Source organism: Parasteatoda tepidariorum, chromosome 10, assembly GCF_043381705.1.
Source record: "Parasteatoda tepidariorum isolate YZ-2023 chromosome 10, CAS_Ptep_4.0, whole genome shotgun sequence".
In the NCBI taxonomy this organism is placed as follows: Eukaryota; Metazoa; Arthropoda; class Arachnida; order Araneae; family Theridiidae; genus Parasteatoda; species Parasteatoda tepidariorum.
This window is the reverse complement of record NC_092213.1, coordinates 50,654,628-50,673,677: the sequence shown is the minus strand read 5'-3', so window position 1 is coordinate 50,673,677 and position 19,050 is coordinate 50,654,628. Positions and strand designations below refer to the sequence as shown.

The 19,050-nt window shown below is 27.1% G+C and overlaps 1 long non-coding RNA gene across 1 annotated transcript; it reads right to left on the bottom strand.

The window, feature by feature from the left end:
* Positions 1 to 5,631: 5,631 nt before the first annotated feature.
* LOC107445480 (uncharacterized) lies at positions 5,632 to 18,675 on the bottom strand. Its single transcript, XR_011637919.1, has 2 exons — positions 9,327 to 18,675; positions 5,632 to 8,810 (listed from the first exon to the last, which is right to left on the bottom strand). It is a non-coding gene; the product is annotated as an uncharacterized lncRNA (long non-coding RNA).
* Positions 18,676 to 19,050: the final 375 nt, after the last annotated feature.

Genomic DNA, 19,050 nt, shown 5'->3' with positions numbered 1-19,050 from the left:
TTCTGGCAGTTAATTAATCAACATAAAAGGTATAGTGTTCCAAGATGATGCGAGTCCTCATTTACAAGTTTGGTTACTTGCCAAAAACTTTTTCAGCTTGAATGGGATACACTGCCACATTCACCATATCTTTTGACTTCGAAATTATCTTACAAGTAGAAAAAAATGGTGCTTTTTTTCTAAAGTTACTAATTTAACTTAACTTCATTCTCACGAATGTCTAAATTTACAGAAGAAAGTAACGTTTTTTTTTAAACAAAAAAATTTAATGTTGAAAAGAGTTCTTTTTTTTTTCTAAAATTACCAACATAACTTAATTTTCACGAATGGCTAAATTTCAGAAGGGGCGCTCGAAGCACGTTATTCACCCTTCAATTAAATTTCAGAGGTAAATAAAGTTTTTTACTTAGAAAATCACTTCAAAGTTGAAAAAAAAAGTTTCGTTTTCCTCTAAGTTTACAAAAATTTAAATTGACCTTATTTTTGTGAATATCTAAATTTCTGAAGGGCGAAACGCATTATTCGCCCTTCTATTAAATTTCAGAAGAAAATAAAGTTTGCTCTTGCTTGCATTGAAGAAAAAAAAGAGTGTTTTTTTTTTAAATTATCAATTTTACTTCATGCCTTTATATTTATTATAGCCTCTTACTTTAATTTCAGAAGAAAATGAACTTTTCTACTTGGAAAATAGCTTCAAAGTTGAATTAAAAAGTTTTTTTTTAATTTTACTATTTTTTTAATCGGAATTTTACTTGATTTTATTTTCTCGAATGTTTAAATTTCTGGAGGGGCGAAACATATTGTTTGCCCCGTCACTAAAATTTCAGAGGCTGGCACGCCACTGAGTATAATAATTTCAGTTGGTCGACTTAGTGTTTTAAATGTTCTAATGACGTATAACAGTTTCTCATTCGCAAAAATTGTTTCTAGCGAGTGACTTTGTAACCCTTTGCTTTCCTGAGCTTAGTATGTGCCGTTAAAAATTTCTCAGAAAAATTGGTTAAATAACAATTTATTAACTAGGTATTTTACCTACCATATTCAAACAAAATAGTGAAATAACCATAAGTAAAATGGTATCCAAACTGTTATCTGTGAAAAAAAAACCGTTTATTAACTCCTTTCACCTAATACGATTAAACAATAAGAAATTTAATCGCACCAACTAGACCAACCTAATGAAGCTCCTTACTGTTGGGTACATATTATAGCCGAGGAGGCTAATCTGCCAGTCTCATGGCCGTAAGAACGGGGTTCGAGTCCTAGCGTTGACACCACACCATAATATTTTACCCATTCCTTTTAACGCATGAAGAGTTTTTAGTGCCCTGCACTCCTCAATTCGTGACCCTGGGCTATTAGAATACGATACTCTCATTCACACATTGATGGCAGCATCATAAAGCTGCTAAACTACCTAAAATTTTTATTTTTCGGTTTTGAAACCATGCTACTCGTAAATGGATACAAAAACCTGTACAGTTTTAATTTATTTATTAATAAATTTTTTTTAAACGACCGTAATAGTCGTAAACGGTTTCAAAACCGTAAAGGTAGAAAATGATCTTTACCGTAAACTTTAAGCTTAATAGGATTTGCAGAATTCTGTTGCCGGTTATTTCACCATATTTTGAGAATTAATATTCTGACAAAATGATTAAGGCCGTAAATTTGATTCAGGGGGAAAAAACGAGTTAAGAAGGTCATATTTTGAATGATAGTGAGTAACCTTTGTCAATCATCAGTTGCTTAATTAAATCAGCCAAAATATTCAGTAAAACTGTTAACCAGCTTTTGTTTTTAGTACCGTTTTAGATACCAGATTTTATTTAATCGATCTTAATTACGTTCTTTAATACTAGGTACAATTTAATTTCCCTGAATAGCAAATTTTCAATAAGTTTGAAAGTTTAAAACTTCTTACTATGTATGAAAGCAAAAATCTTTCTGGATGTTAGTTCGCTAATAACTTGAAAGCGAGAACACCGATTTGGACCGTTGTTCCCTCTCCCCGCCCCCAATATCTTTAAGGGGTGGTTTGTAAACAATATTGCATAATATCGAATATACGAAATTTTATAAACGAAAACCATTGTTATAGATTAAGACAAGCATTGATAAAAAACATTTTTGTATCCATGAAAATTAATTTTTTGACAAAATATTCAAAAATCCTTAAAGTTTGCTGCACTCTTAATTTAAGTGCTGAAATAAAGTGTGCTAGAACATAATTATCGAAAGCTAACATAAATTGAAGATGTATTAAATTTCACAGTCAGAGGTTTAACATAAATAGCTCATTCGTCCAAACGGCAATTCAATTTCAAGACATTTAAATTTATTAAATTATATTACAAAAACATAAACTATTAATAATAATAATTAATTGTTCTCGTTTTTTTTTTATCACAAATTTTAATTTCCCAAACTTTATGTTATTATCTTTTAAATGAAAATTTCATAGAAAAATCAGCACTTACCGGTACCATGATGCCAAGTTCGCCAGCAAATAGAACAATCCAGGTTCTGATTTATACAGGTTAACGGTTACCGAATAATACATATAGGTGCATCGAATATGACAATAACGCAAATATTGCACAAAGCGATAAATATTGAATATATGCTATTGTAAATGTTACTATAAGTTTTATTTAGGTAACAAAAATATTGACACCAATGTAGAAATGAGATAAATTGGGAAAAAATATTGATAAATCTTCGCAATATTAAAAGTAGCTCTCATTAGTCATGTGTGTTAATGTTTGTATGGGTGACAATTAGTTATAACCGATGGGAGGTTGCGTACCAGCAGCAGACAGATGCCCTAAACGTACATAAACTATATATATTTGAGTACGGGTAAGTTTCAACTTCTCGCTCTCAGTAGTACGAAGAAAAAGCTTTTAATAGCAAAAATCTTTCCTCCAGTTTGTACGGTCCCGTGATAGCTCAATAGTTAAAATTGAAGGTCATGGACTGTATGAAATAATTAACAAATATTTATTTAACAAAGGTATATAATTAGTTCACGCATGAACTTACATTAGAGAGCGACCATACGCTCTTACCATTTCTATCAACAAGAACAAGAATGAGTAATTTAAAGGGTTACATTATGATGAAAGATGGCTGGCGACATACAATCTCGCCAAACGGTAATTCAACACCAAACACAGTCTAAAATAAAACTGGTTGGCAATCTAAAGTCTATTTTAATTACCAATTAAGCGTGTTGAATAAATATACAGACTGATTTTAAATAAATACTAATTTACTTGGTTTTGCTATTTTTTAGTTTTTGAACAGATTTATTAAGCAGAATTACTTTTTTAAAGTTTATTTTTTGCTTTAAAATGTATTGTTTGCTAACTAATTTGTTTTTTTTTTTCTTCTTTTAAATTTAAGAAATTTATAACAGTTAAAGTTCGTTTCGTTTTGTTGAAAAAATTTTTACACATAAAATTTATTGGCAATTATAGCAAATAAGTGCAGTTTGATTTTTCTGAGTTTCTCATTTGATTTATTATTCTATGAAAGACGCCATTGAGATAAATAGCATTTTATTTTCTGTGTGTTAGCATTTGTTGTAAAAAAAACAAATAACTAATTCACCGTGATACCATACAAACATATAAAAGACAAAAATTAAATCCACTCCACATTTGAGCAATATGCAAGTTTATTGTGTTTTTTACATATTGTCTAGTTTTTTGACTGATCGATTATTAATCTCGAAATGCCTGAAATTCTACTTATTCAAAAAGACGGACCAGCTGCTCCTTGAAATGTGTTCGTTAGTCTATTAATGAAATCGTTTTTTACCCCTCTTTGTTCTGTATTACCTAATTAGATAGGACGATTTCAAAATGTAAATAATAACTTGATGCGCGTAGTAAAATTAAATCATTTATTGTTACAATTAATAAAGAGATAATTCTAAGTTTATAGAGCTGAATGAGCTAAAAAGTTTAATGTCATATCTGAAAAAAGTTTAATGTCATATAGGTGGAAAGTAACACTTTGAGGGCCACTTTCACATTCATCAGATTTTGTTATGCTAGAAACGTTTTCTTCAACGGAACTATCATATTTCTGTACAACAGAAAAACTTACATTGGTACTAGATGCTGTCACCTCACTAATTTCAGGTCGTGATTTTTTCTCAAAATAATTAAAAATTGCTAAATTCTTTCGTTAAAAATAGTTAAATCCTAAAGATCCAAGAACAGCAAATATATGTATATATTGGCTTAGAAATATCCGCTATGACACGATCTCAAAGTTTCGAGCTGGAATGAATAACTTCAACGAGCACAGTATATCTGGTATTGTTACTGATTTCTTCACTAAGTCGAAATACTGCGACGACGGGTTCGGTGATTGAATGAACTTTTTGTTAAGACAAAACAAAACAGATTTAGCGACAAGCTCCGAAAGACAAGTCATTGGGGCTCTATGCCTAGAATTATTGAGGTACCCGGGTCCTCCGACCCTTAATCCTCGTTAATAACAAGAATAAAAATGACATAACTCAAAACAGGCAGAGATAACTCTTAGTCTGACTAACTAACTCCACTGTACTCCGTTCCCCCTTTTATATAATTTTTCACCGCGTCTCCAAAATTCTCGAATTGTCTCAAATACGACAGAACGTCTAGGATTCCAGAATCATCGCGTGAAGATCTCGCGAATGACAGCCAGTCTCGAAAACTATACTGGCAGGACAGAAAGGAACCAGTCCATAACAGTATCACGTGAATTTGGTTTCAAAAGTACAACCCTATTATAGTAAATGTTTTTTCAGTATTCTGAGAAATACCGTGAGAAAAAAAAAGTAGGCATAAGGTTAATAAAAATATAATAGTCTTAAAAAATAATAGCTCACATAATTTCTACTAAAATTTTTATTTTTGCCATTTTGTCTGAGCTCAAGGGGGGTGTTTAAACCCCTCCCTTGCGTACGCCACTGCTCATAACTCTATAGTGTATTAATATTATAATCCTTTCCTTACCTTATTTTGTTTCAAAACTAGCCATTTCTAAAATAAGCATTTGTTTTTTTCAATCCATTGAAGGAAAGACTAGAACATTTCCAAACGAACTATCAAAGGTGAGATGAAGTTGCAAAATAGCTCTATTTAATTTTTTGATTCGGATTTTTCTGCTAGAATCCTGTGCTTTTAGAAAGTTGTAATTTTAAATTTATGAATTAAAAATGTTACTGACTCAGTCTTTCAAAAGACTTTAATGAAAGATTTCGTTTTAATTAAGAAAAAATCTGTGAAGCTTTCATCTTTACAATCAGAAAATGATGCAAAGGGTCTATTTTTAGTATAAAATTACCACTGATGTGTTTTCCCTTCCTGTTAATTTAAAAGGAAAAATCACATATTGGAAAATAATTTCAGGTTACATTTTTATTATCTAATAATTCCAGGAAAAAATTTCGAGGATGGGCCTTGTGCCGAGCCTTCTCTAGTATTTATCCAGTTACTAGCTCATCCAACGTAAAACAAAAATTTTACTATTTTTTTTTTCGGAAGAAAATTATTATTAGTCGCATTAAAATTTATTAATTTGAAAGAATAACTCTGTTAAAGAATTGCAAAAAATGTAGAATAAAACCAATTGCATCAAAAACTTTATTCAATTTTTATTCCATGAATAAATTAATACAAATGAAATCACTATAATGCAACCAAAATTAGTTTAACATGTTCCATATTCCAATCTACAAGTGAAAATGAGCAAAAGGAAATCACGTTTCTGCAATAAAAATTAAATTATCGAATAACATTTATAAAAAAAGTACACTTGTTGAAAAATGTTATACTTAATTTTGATTGGCCAACGGAAAAGCCGCCCTTCCTTACTTCAAACAGGATTGGATAAAATAACTACGTCATAAGCACCTCCTACTTATAAGCACGCCTCCATAAGAGAGTTGCGGTTTCACTCACATCTTTTATTTTGATTGAACTACTATTTGGTTTAAATTACATATACAGACCTGTCAACTTCAGAAATTCAAATAGTCACAGACTTTTGGTGACGGTCATATACCGCAATAAGAAAAACAATAAAAAGTAATATATAAATCAAATTCACACATTCTTCAAATTAAAAATATATTTAAGTAATTCCCTAAAAATTAGTGACTAAGAGTGAGTTACTGATAAAAAATTTTAAAAAAAAACTTGACACAAAAATATTAATGAAACTGTTTAGTTTGATTCCCATTCAACAAATTCTCCAAAGTTTGTTTTGACAAAATTAAGTTTGGATTTCTGTCATGTGGTTGAATATAAATTCACCGGTCGCATTGCTGTAAAAAATAGTTAATACAAACAGTATGAACGGATGATTTCTTTCTTAAGACTAATATCCTAATTCATGCTAGAATGAAATAGCTTCAGAATATCGGATATACCGTACTCGTTATATCGAGCTTTCATTTACTGTATTTACAGATCAGAAGTAAGGCAAAACGTGATTAGTGACATCATTTGAACAACCCCTTAATAACGATCGAAAATTTGTTATAATAAGCGTTCGAATTTTCCGTATATCAAGAAAGAAAAAAAATATCTAAGCTAGCTTCGTTTTACTCACTCAAATTTCATCCATGGCCAAATATTTTGTCGGAGCAAGCAATTAAAATACGTTTCATTTCTTAGTAAAGTAGTGTAGACTGATTATCCTTGAAAACCACAATTTTGCAACTGTTATTAGCTTGCTTTCATTTCCGAATACTACAAAAGAAAATAATCTGCTGTTTTTATTAGTTTAAATATTTATATATTCTACTCCTATTTTTTTAAAATATTTATTATCATTAATACAAAAACATATCATTGCTTCGTTATTTTTTATGCACATATGCATGCAGCATACTTTATGTTTCTTATTTAGTTCGCAACTTTTAAATATTTTTTAGTAGAAAAATATATTATCATAAATGTTTCATGCTCTCCTGAACTGATAACTAAATTGATATTTGATTACTTGAATTTAATAAGGTAAGGCAATTCTTCCACTACTAGAAAACAGCAGTAATGCGAAAGCAGTATATTTTCATACAACTGACTCACTATTAAACTCGCATTGCGAATTCAATATTTAAAATTAAATTTTTTATTAGCATATTAAATGGACCTGTATTGTAGAAGCATTATATTCAACTATTCTTAACATTAGCAAATTTTTTTAATGATTTTCTTTTGTTAAGTGAAATTGTGAATTGATAGTTAAAAAAAAGTTTATATGAAGTACTTTTAAACTAATTTGAATTTTGTCCATTTATTTTGGTTTAACTGGAAGATATATATTGATAAATGGTATAATGAAAGCTCGGTTAGAAAGGAATATATTTTTTAGAAACTTTGTATACTGTATATACGGGACTTGATTTTGTCAATGCTGCACTAAAGCTACAATAATTCAGTTTTTATAAACTTAAGTTCCCCTGTGCATTAAAATTTTCTGAACTATAGGAAAACTTATATCTTTATAATCTGATCCTCATTAAAGGGAAGCTTATCGTTAAATTGAGTCCCAAAAAATTTTACAGGAAAATATAGATTCCACTGGAAACTTTTTAAGATCAAGCTGCTTAACTTTTAGAATGTTGACCTTTTCATAATAATTGACTATTAGTTTTTAAAAAAAATGTAAATTTTCCACACTAAATTCCAGTTATTAACTCAGAGGGAAAATAATTTTTTTTTTGCACAGTACAAATTTGAAAGAAAAAATCCCTCGCAATTGCAATCTTAAGGTTTGATTGATTTTTTAAATTTTCAAATACATTCTGTAGTACGTTTTTGAAGAACTGTCTTAGCTTTTATTGATGTTTGTTAACAGACTCAAGATTTCACAGTTAGGTTTTCTTACTTCCAACAAAAATTTGGAATATTATTTCAATTAAAAAAAATATATTTACTGTGATATTTTTAAATTGCAATTAGCTTGAATACTATTTAATGATCCATAACAGCCTGAAGTTGGGTCCTTAATTTTTTTTTTCTTGCAGTGTCAGGTGAAACTCTAGTTTTGTTGTTGGAAATTTTTAATAAGAAGGCAATTGATAATCCAAAATCTTTGCTACTAATCAGGCATGTTTTTCAAAACATACCTTTTAATATTAAGCAATAGTAATACTCAGTGATCCAAAATCTCCTTTATTTATAATTTTTAGGTAAAATATCGCTTTTAAATTAAAAAGTTTTGGAGGAAGAATAACTAAATTTCTTTTTAAAATTTAATGAAATATATCTAAAAAATTGTCTAATTATAAGTCTTTACTTAAAGAAAGTATATTTTAATGTTAATATAAGGTAGTCTGTACCATTAATAAATACAAAAACTAACGCATCTTTCTAAAAAAAATAGCGGTTACTGGCTCCCATAATATATTATTATAATAAGGTATTAGCCAAGAGCATTAAGAATGTACTAGAGTATTATAAACTTGCTAAGAATTACAGGCACAAACACAGCAGTTTTTTTATAAAAATCAAACAGTTTATTACATAGATCAGTTTTGCCCTTTGAAGTTTAGTACAGAAGTAAAGAATGACCTGCCAGATCACCAGATCTCTCTCCCATCGAGTATGTCTGGGATATGATAGGAAGGCGATTGCATCTGGTATGGAATGTTGATGACCTTGTTCGACAATTGGATCGAATTTGGCAAGAAATACAGCAAGAGACTATCCGGGAGCTTTATCGGTCCATGCCACGCCGTGTGGCAGCTTGTATCCAGGCTAGAGGCGGGTCAACACCTTATTAAACTTGTTACTGTAACTCTGCAATAAATGATTCAATTGTTCTGAAATTTTAATCATTTACTATTCTGTACATTGACTTCCTATCCACCAATTTTCGTTTCAATCGAACAACTCCCTCGTTGATTTTTTTGTTATAGAGTGTAATATACATATAAATTATGCAGGATATTTTTTTTTGTTCAGCAAAATACCTAGCACAATAAATCTGCCATAGAAACAATTTAAAGTAAGCGATTAAATAATTAAAATATTAAAATATTGCTCAACGTCCACTAAATTTCAACCCGTTAATTAAAAGATTTGAAATTACATTGCTTGTGGTTTAAGACAGTTAATTAATGTTAAAAATTTGAAATCAAGAAAAAATTACTATTACACAATATGGAACAATCTAACAGCACGCAGCAAGGCGGGTTCCCATGGAGGCTTGTGTTCATTTTGTGTCAAATAGCCATTGACAATATTTACTACCAACAAAGAATTTTACAGAAAAAAAATACAACTTATAACTATTATTAATAAAAAGATACTTACCAATTAATTGATTTTAAATAATTTCTATGACACCATACAGTAAATCCCCATTTATCTGTCTCCTAAATAACAATAAAAAATATTACTTAATACTTCTAACGCAACCTAAAGAATAATACTATGTATTATTAAAGTTCATTTAATATTTATAATTATTTAAAATTATGAAGACCTATAGACACTTATTACATTATATCTATCGTCCCTCCCCAGCTCGAGATCTAAAAGAAACATAAATGATGTGTAGCTGTAAAAAAAAAAAAAAAAAATCACGTGAATAAAAGGAATATAAAAATACTTTAAATCATTATGCAAATACATTAAAAATTTCTGCAGGTGAAAATAAAAAGAATTCTTTGAAAAAAATTATCAAAGAGCAGCGGTAGCCATAGCAACACATGCAATGACGACGCAAGTGCACTACTTACAATTACTCTTGAACACAGTTGAAAAGTGTGATGACGTCCAAATAAGATGCACACGGCATCAAACCCAAAACAACACCCATTTTGCTAATGGGTGATAATGTAGATTAAAAGCATTGGGGAGACTATTCTCACTAATTATAACTTTAGTATTCTTACAATAGGCTGCTGATAAATTTTTATCCTGCAAAAATTTTGGAGTTAAAAGCATCAATAATACTCTCATATAATCAAACCCTCACAAAAATCGATGAAGAGTTTACTAAAGTTTCAGTCATTCTTTCAGAAATGAATGGGTCTAAAAGCTTTATTTCATAATTAAACTAGCATTGATACATTACTTACCAATAAGAAGAACAACAACACTACAACTACTCCATTAACCTCTTTTATCTTTTGAATCAAAATTACTATTTTACATCCAGGGAAACCTATTTGTACCTGTACGTCGTGCCCCATTATGGTACATGGAGTCTCAAATACTTACATATGGAATCAATCATTTAAACCTTAATCTTGCAAAAAAAAAAAAAAAAAAAAAATCTGCTTACCTTCAGTCTTTTAATACAATTTTTTCGTCTTGCGAATTTTAAAACTTAAATCTTAAAATGCAGTAAAAATTACTCTGAATATATGTTACTATGTCTTAAAAAGTAGTTAAAATTCTAATAATTGTCTTGGTAAAATATTATATATACATATATTTCAGATTAATGTATTCAGCATATTGATATGTTGCAATCCTTAACTTCTGCCTTTCCTTCACCATGGACAATGTCTTAAAATATATTCAATACACACCAAAATATCAATAATAAAGAAAATTATTTTAAGGAAAGAAATTCTTTAAAAAAGTTATACTCATCAATATATGTTCTATGTATATATATGTCAGATTAATGTATTCAGGATATTTATATTTTGGAAAACTTACCTTTTGCCTTTCCTTCACCATAGACAGACAATGTCTTAAAATATATTCAGAACACACCAAAATATCAAAAAAAAAGAAAATTATTTTAAAGAAAGAAATTCTTTCAGAAAGTTATAATCATTAATAAATGTTCTATGTGTATATATGTCAGATTAATGTATTGAGCATATTTATATTTTGGAAAACTTACCTTTTGCCTTTTCTTCACAATGGACAATGTCTTAAAATGTATTCAATACACACCAAAATATCAATAAAAAAGAAAATTATTTTAAAGAAAGAAATTCTTTAAAAAAGTTATTATTATTAATAAATGTTCTATAGAAATATACTTCAGATTAATGTATTCAGCATATTTATATGTTGGAATCCTTACCTTCTGCCTTTCCTTCACCATGGACAATGTTTTAAAATATATTCAATACACACAAAAATATCACTAATAAGGAAAATTACTTTATATAAAGAAATTCTTTAAAAAAAGTTATACTAATTAATAAATGTTCAATGTAGATATATTTCAGATTTATGTATTCAGTATATCTATAAGTTGGAATAATTACCTTTTGCCTTTCCTTCTCCAAGGATAATGTCTTAAAATGTATTCAATACACACCAAAATATCAATAAAAAAGAAAATTATTTTAAGGAAAGAAATTCTTTAAACAAGTTATACTCATTAATTATTGCTCTATAGAAATATACTTCAGATAAATGTATTCAGCATATTTATATGTTGGAATATTTACCTTCTGCTCTTCCTTCACCATGGACAATGTCTTAATTATTCAATACACACCAAAATATCAATAAAAAAGAAAATTATTTTATAGAAAGAAATTCTTTAAAAAAGTTATAATTATTAATAAATGTTCTATAGAAATATACTTCAGATTAATGCATTCAGCATATTTATATGTTGGAATAATTACCTTCTGCCTTTCCTACACCATGGACAATGTCTTAAAATATATTCAGTACAAACCAAAGTATCAATAAAAAAGAAAGTGACTTTAAAGAAAGAAATGCTTTAAAAAAGTTTTACTCATTAATAAATGTTCTATGTATATATATTTCAGATTAATGCATTCAGTATATTTATATGTAGGAATCCTCACCTTCTGCCCTTCCTTCACCATGAACAATGTCTTAAAATGTATTCAATATGCACCAAAATATCAATAAAAAAGAAAATGATTTTACAGAAAGAAATTCTTTAAAAAAGTTATAGTCATTAATAAATGTTCTATGTATATATATGTCAGATTAATGCATTCAGTATATTTATAAATTGGAATAATTACCTTCTGCCTTTCCTTCACCATGGACAATGTCTTAAAATATATTCAATACACACCAAAATATCACTAATAAGGAAAATTACTTTATATAAAGAAATTCTTTAAAAAAGTTATACTAATTAATAAATGTTCAATGTAGATATATTTCAGATTTATGCATTCAGTATATCTATAAATTGGAATAATTACCTTTTTCCTTTCCTTCTCCAAGGATAATGTCTTAAAATGTATTCAATACACACCAAAATATCAATAAAAAAGAAAATGATTTTACAGAAAGAAATTCTTTAAAAAAGTTATACTCATTAATAAATGTTCTATGTATATATATGTCAGATTAATGTATTCAGCATATTTATATATTGGAAAACTTACCTGCTGCCCTTCCTTCACCATGGACAATGTCTTAAAATATATTCAGTACACACCAAAATATCAACAAAAAAGAAAATTATTTTAAGGAAAGAAATTTTTTAAACAAGTTATACTCATTAATTATTGCTCTATAGAAATATACTTCAGATTAATGTATTCAGCATATTTATATGTTGGAATATTTACCTTCTGCTTTTCCTTCACCATGGACAATGTCTTAATTATTCAATACACACCAAAATATCAGTAAAAAAGAAAATTATTTTATAGAAAGAAATTCTTTAAAAAAGTTATAATTATTAATAAATGTTCTATAGAAATATACTTCAGATTAATGTATTCAGCATATTTATATGTTGGAATAATTACCTTCTGCCTTTCCTACACCATGAACAATGTCTTAAAATGTATTCAATACGCACCAAAATATCAATAAAAAAGAAAGTGATTTTAAAGAAAGAAATTCTTTAAAAAAGTTTTACTCATTAATAAATGTTCTATGTATATATATTTCTGATTAATGCATTCAGTATATTTATATGTAGGAATCCTCACCTTCTGCCTTTCCTTCACCATGAACAATGTCTTAAAATGTATTCAATACGCACCAAAATATCAATAAAAAAAAGAAAATGATTTTACAGAAAGAAATTCTTTAAAAAAGTTATACTCATTAATAAATGTTGTATGTATATATTGAAGTCAATCGCATAAAATTATATTCATACAAGAAAGCAACATATAATTATCCACTTTCTCGATAAAGTTGTATTTTATTTTACTCTAAAAAAATGACATGCGGGAATGACAAATGTAAAAATTTTTATCGTGTTTGATTCATTCAAATTTATTCCACAGCAAAGCTTCTTTAAGTTGAAGATGGAAACATACTGCAATTTTGTTCTATGATGCCAGTTGTTAACTTCTGAAGTTTTTATTAAAATATTTTTATTCTAAGAAGATTGCAGGTGATAAGAACATTGTTGTGAGGGAATGACGCGAAACACTGGGGACAAAGTTTAAAATAGTGCTGTGTTAATATTTTTATCAGAAATTAAATTTAAAATTGATTTTCTGAATTCTATATTTCAGTATTCTGAAATAAAAAACACGAATTTGTAAAAAAAAAAAATTTATTTCAGAAACAATTTTTTTCTTTTTTTAAATCAGCAGTGGGGACAAGTGAGGGAATGACATATTGGTATATTTTAATTACCTAAAATAAATAAAAATTGATGATTTTATTCTTTTGTTAGCTTGCATTCTGAAGGACACTTTCCCTGAATTTTTTTTTTCCGTAAGCTGTAAAACAAACATAAAATATACTGGGGACATGAAAATGACTGTCTTTGTGAGAATGACTCATATATATATATATTTTTTTTTTCGGTGGAAATGTGTTATTCACCGAATTTATGACTTTATTGTATTTAGCAAGGTCTGAATACCAATGTAATTTTAGAAACAGATAGGCTTGATTAACTTTTACTAGTATAAAGTTAGAGGTGTTCATTTCCTTCGATTGGACTAAAAGCCTCGGGTACTTTAAATGATAAACTTTCATTTTTTAACACGCTTTAAACTTTCTTTTATCTATATGTCATAAAATGTTATGATAGGTAAACGAAAATATCAACTCAAATAGAGCTTTTTCTACCATTTACTACGTCTTGAGATTTTATAAATTTAAAATCACTCTTTTAATTAATAAATACCAATAATATTTTCAAATATTTGGAAATACGTTCTAATACCATTCATAAAAGTGAATTTACTTATCCTAATTTTTGCATTTGACTTGAAAATATCAATTCAAATCCATACATTATTGAGCTTCATGTTTTGAGAAAAAAATTTTTGTTTTGTGAATATTTAAAATTAAATCCACTTTACAACAAAAATTAAATTTTCAAACTTTTAAAAAAATTTTTTTTAGCCCTTATATGTCATTTATAGAAATAAATTTACTTTAAAATGTCTCAGTTATGTGCATACATATTATTTGAATGCAAAAAATCTGCTTTATATAAATAATTGGATTTCAATAATTTAGTAGGCAAATTTATAATATTTGCCCTAGTAAAATATTTTTCAGTGTATTTATTAATTGAAGTCATACTGACACTTTTTGTTTAAATTACACATCAAAATATTAATAAAAATGAGAAGTATTCAGTTATTTGTTCACATAATATTTTAGTGCAAAAAATCTGCTTAGCTCTAACCTTTTTTTTTTGGTCTTGTGAATCTTAAATCCTCTTTATAGTAATAATTAAATTTAAAAAAAAATTCTTTATCAGCCCTTTTATGTCATTCACAGAAAGAAAATTTGAATCTCTATAGTTACAACACTAAAATTGTCCAACTTCCTAAAATAATAATTTTCAATCAGTCTCTGTGTCATTTGTGCACATTCATGAGACAATTAAGTCTTTTAACTAAAATAATAAACATTTCTTTGACTTGAAGCTGCATGTCTTGAGAACATTTACAATTAGAATCTGTAAATATCAAGTAGTAGGAAAATATTTCATCTTCCAATTTAATTTTATTCATGCTTACTAAATTATTCATTGTAGTTGAAACAGAAAAATCTACTTACCTTTAATTTTTCTTTTAGCATTTTTGTCTTAAAAATATTAATAAATAAGAACCTTATGTCTTGGTATAATTTCATGTATGTCTAAATATGATTTGATTCAGAGAATATATTTACTACAGCTTCTTTTCCTACCATTTATTATGTGTTGAGAATATTTAAAAATTAAATTTACCGTATTTAGTCTATTAATTTTCAATCACATTATGTCTATACGCTATTCAAAAAATGAATTAACTGATTCTAGTTTATGAACATATTAAAATATTTATTGTAGTTATATTTTGAAATTTTACTTACACTTTACTTTCTAGAATGTTTAAAATGCACACCAAAGTATCAATAAAAAAGAATAGTATTAAACAAATAAATAAAATATGTCTCAAAATAATTTCAGTTATAAGCATACATACTGACTTTTTTGCCAAGGGAATTTTCTTAAGAAAATTTGCAATTAAAATTAATTTACAGTTTACTAGTGATAACACTTTTTAAGGATTTAAATAAATAATTTTCAATCACATTAAGTCTTAACATGCTACTCATAAAAATGAATTTATGATTCTAGTTTTTGAACTATGACTTAAGACATTTAAAACCACTCATAATAAAGATGTTTTAAATTTATTATTTCATACTAATAAAAACTTCTTAATGAGTCTCTATAATCCTATTAGTAGGAAGGAATAAACTTACATTAGTCAAAAGCAGAAAAATCTAGTCACCTTTTAATCTTGTTTTCAGCATTGTTATGTCTTAAAATGTTTATATAAAGTTTTAATGTCTCCAAAATACTAATAAAAAAGAACTTAATGTTTCAGTATAATTTATGTCTAAATTTGATTTTATTCAGAAAGTATATTTGCTACAGCTTTTTTTTCTACCATTTATTTAGTGTTTAGAAAGTTTAAAATTTAAATTTTTTACATACTAATGATAAAACTTCTCATAACAAAGATTAAATTTACTATATCATATCAATAAAAACTTCAACTTTTTAAATATAATAATTTTTAATCAGTCTCTATAATCCTATTAGTTCCTGTTTATAGAAATGAATGTACTTACATAAGTCAAAAGCAGAAAATCTAGTCTCCTTTTCATCTTGTTTTTAGCATTTTTATGTCTTAAAATGTTTATATTAAGTTTTAATGTCTCCAAAATACTAATAAAAAAAGAACCTTATGTTTCAGTATAATTTAATTTATGTCTAAATATGATTTAATTCAGAAAGTATATTTGCTACAGCTTTTTTTCTACCATTTATTTAGTGTTGAGAAAGTTTAAAATTTAAATTTTTTGCATATTAATGATAAAACTTCTCACAGATATTGTAAATTTACTATATCATATGAATAAAAACTTCCAACTTTTTAAATATAATAATTTTTAATCAGTCTCTATAATCCTATAAGTTCCTGTTTATGGAAATAAATGTACTTACGTTAGTTAAAAGCAAACATCTTCCTTGGCTTGGAACATGATATCTTGAAAACATTTAGTTACAGTCCACACATAATAATGTAGTTAAAAATCTTTTATTTGTCCCAATATAATATACACATTTATATACAATTCTTCATAATAATAAATAATATAATGTCTTTCATAAAAATAAATATTATTTTGTCTTTAAATAATTTATAAACTGAAATTTACTTAGAGAAAATGCACAAAATTTAGTGTTAAGTTTTCAACACTTACTAGGCCTTTCAGAAATTTTATTTACAAGATATCATGCTTATAAAATAGTCAAAATTCTTTAAAAAAAATTGTTTTCAATCAGGCCCTACATTTTTCTGAAACTTATTTCAATAAAAACAAAAATTCTATTTAGGCTAGTTTTTTACATGTTTTGTTAATTTAAAATTCATTCCATATTATTTAAAGACAAAATTCTTCCTCTATAGAAAAGAAAACATATTTTATTCACTTATGAAGCTATAAGTAAGAATTTTACTGTAGTTTAAAGCAGTCTACATAATATACTCCATGAGACTTAAAATAGTAAAAGTTTAAAACAAAATAAATTTACTCATTGAAGTTAAATACTAATTTGTATTTTCTTGAGAATGTATTTAAAATTATAATAATACTGAAACATTATAAGTTTATAAGCCTATATAATGATATTTTTAGCCCTGTAAATGTAAGCTAAAGTCAAAATTTAATCTTAATAGGTCAAGACTTTCTCCAGCATATTAATAAATTTCTAATTAATACATCCTTTAATAATATTTTATTGCCGGCTAAATCCTACTGAAAAATATAAATTCTTTAAATTTATGGAACAGCTGAATATCTATTTAGCTTTGGGTTAGCCTTCTTTGAAAATTTATCATTAGAGTTAGTTGATAATGCTTTTTATAATAATTAAATAACTTAGTAATAATTAATAGAAGAAGCAGAAAATTTACTTAGCCTTAAGCTTAGCATTTTCATTCAATGTCAATATGAACTTTAATTATGTTATAATTAAAATATTTACATACACTGTTAAGAATTTTCACAGTTTTAAAATACTAATAAAACAGTGAATATTCTTAAAATCTTTTTTTCTGATATCATCATACTTTTTCTATTCTACAAGCAAAATTTACTTAGCTTGAGCAAGAACTTTTTTAATACCATGACTTGAGAATGCTCTAAAACAGGGGTAGGCAACGCGGCGCCCGCGGGCGCCCCCAATCGATTTTTAATGCACCCTCGCTTAACTAATGTAAATGTATGATAGCCAGAGCGATTTACTTAACTCTTGTCAAACGGCGATATACAGCAAGTAGTCAGTTGAGTTTAGGATTGTGCATGATTATCTGTAAAATATGCGCCCTTAAGGACAAACAGGTTGCCGACCCCTGCTCTAAAATAAATTAAAATTCACTCTTAGTAGAGGTAACTATTTTTGAAAATTTTGTCTGCATTAAATTAATAAATTTGAATTCAGTTACTTTAAACAAACGGAAAAAACTTAGTTTTAGCCATTTTATATTATTTGTTGAATTTATTACTTAGAATTAAGAAGGTAGATCTTAGCTTTGGCTTAATTTTTGTTCACATCTACGACGAAACGAATGAGTATAACTGGAAAAAAATTTTTCTACAATTTAACACAAAATCAATTAGGATAAAATGTTCATTAAATGCAGACTTAATTAAAAAATTGATCTAACCTAGTTATATAATAAGTACGCGCCATAATTTAAACAATGGGGTACAAATAAGAACAAGCCATAAAAAAAATGCGCTTCCAAGATTGAATAAATGTCTAATATTTCTTATCAACTTACCTTTTACTTTAGCAAATAAAGGCCTCTTACTTTAGAATTTAGGTACTAATACCTACCTCAAAAAAGGACGCGTATGCATATAACATTCCTCACTTACCATAACCATCAGAACTTTTTCTTTGTAAAACTTACTTGCAAAGTTAGAATTTTTCTCATCAGTTAAGGGTACTACTTGCAATTTTTAGAATAAATTACAGCGAGATCTTAAATATCGAACGCTTAGCATTCTTCTTAACGTTACGGAATATCGCATTATAGGGAACAATTTTACCAAGCACCAACATGACGATAAGTATTTCATCTACGGGGTTCTCAATAAGAAGGGGAGATTGAAACGGCTACTGATTGGTTGACGGTGATATCATAGTAAATCGTAAATATCCTGTTTGCCGTTTCTGTGTTTTGTTGTGTTCCTTTTCTTTAGTTTCGTTATGATTTGACATATTTATGTACATTTAAAAATTTCCAAAAATAAATAAATAAATAAAAAAAAAAGAGTTTAAAATACTACTTAATATTTTAGCTTAGATTGTTGAATATAAATTATTATTTTACGGTAAATTTAAATAGATATTACCTTCAAGCATCAAACAAATAATATATTTCTTCAATATGATTTTTTTGCAATATTTTCAAACTATTACTTAAATTACTGAATGTTAATTAATTTCATTTATCCTTACATATTAATTAATTTTATATATATATTATTATTGCCCCTAAAATTTACCATTAATCAACAATACTCACAATTGCCTTCCTTGTTAAAATATTTGTTACTTTACTATGTAATATAGAAGGTA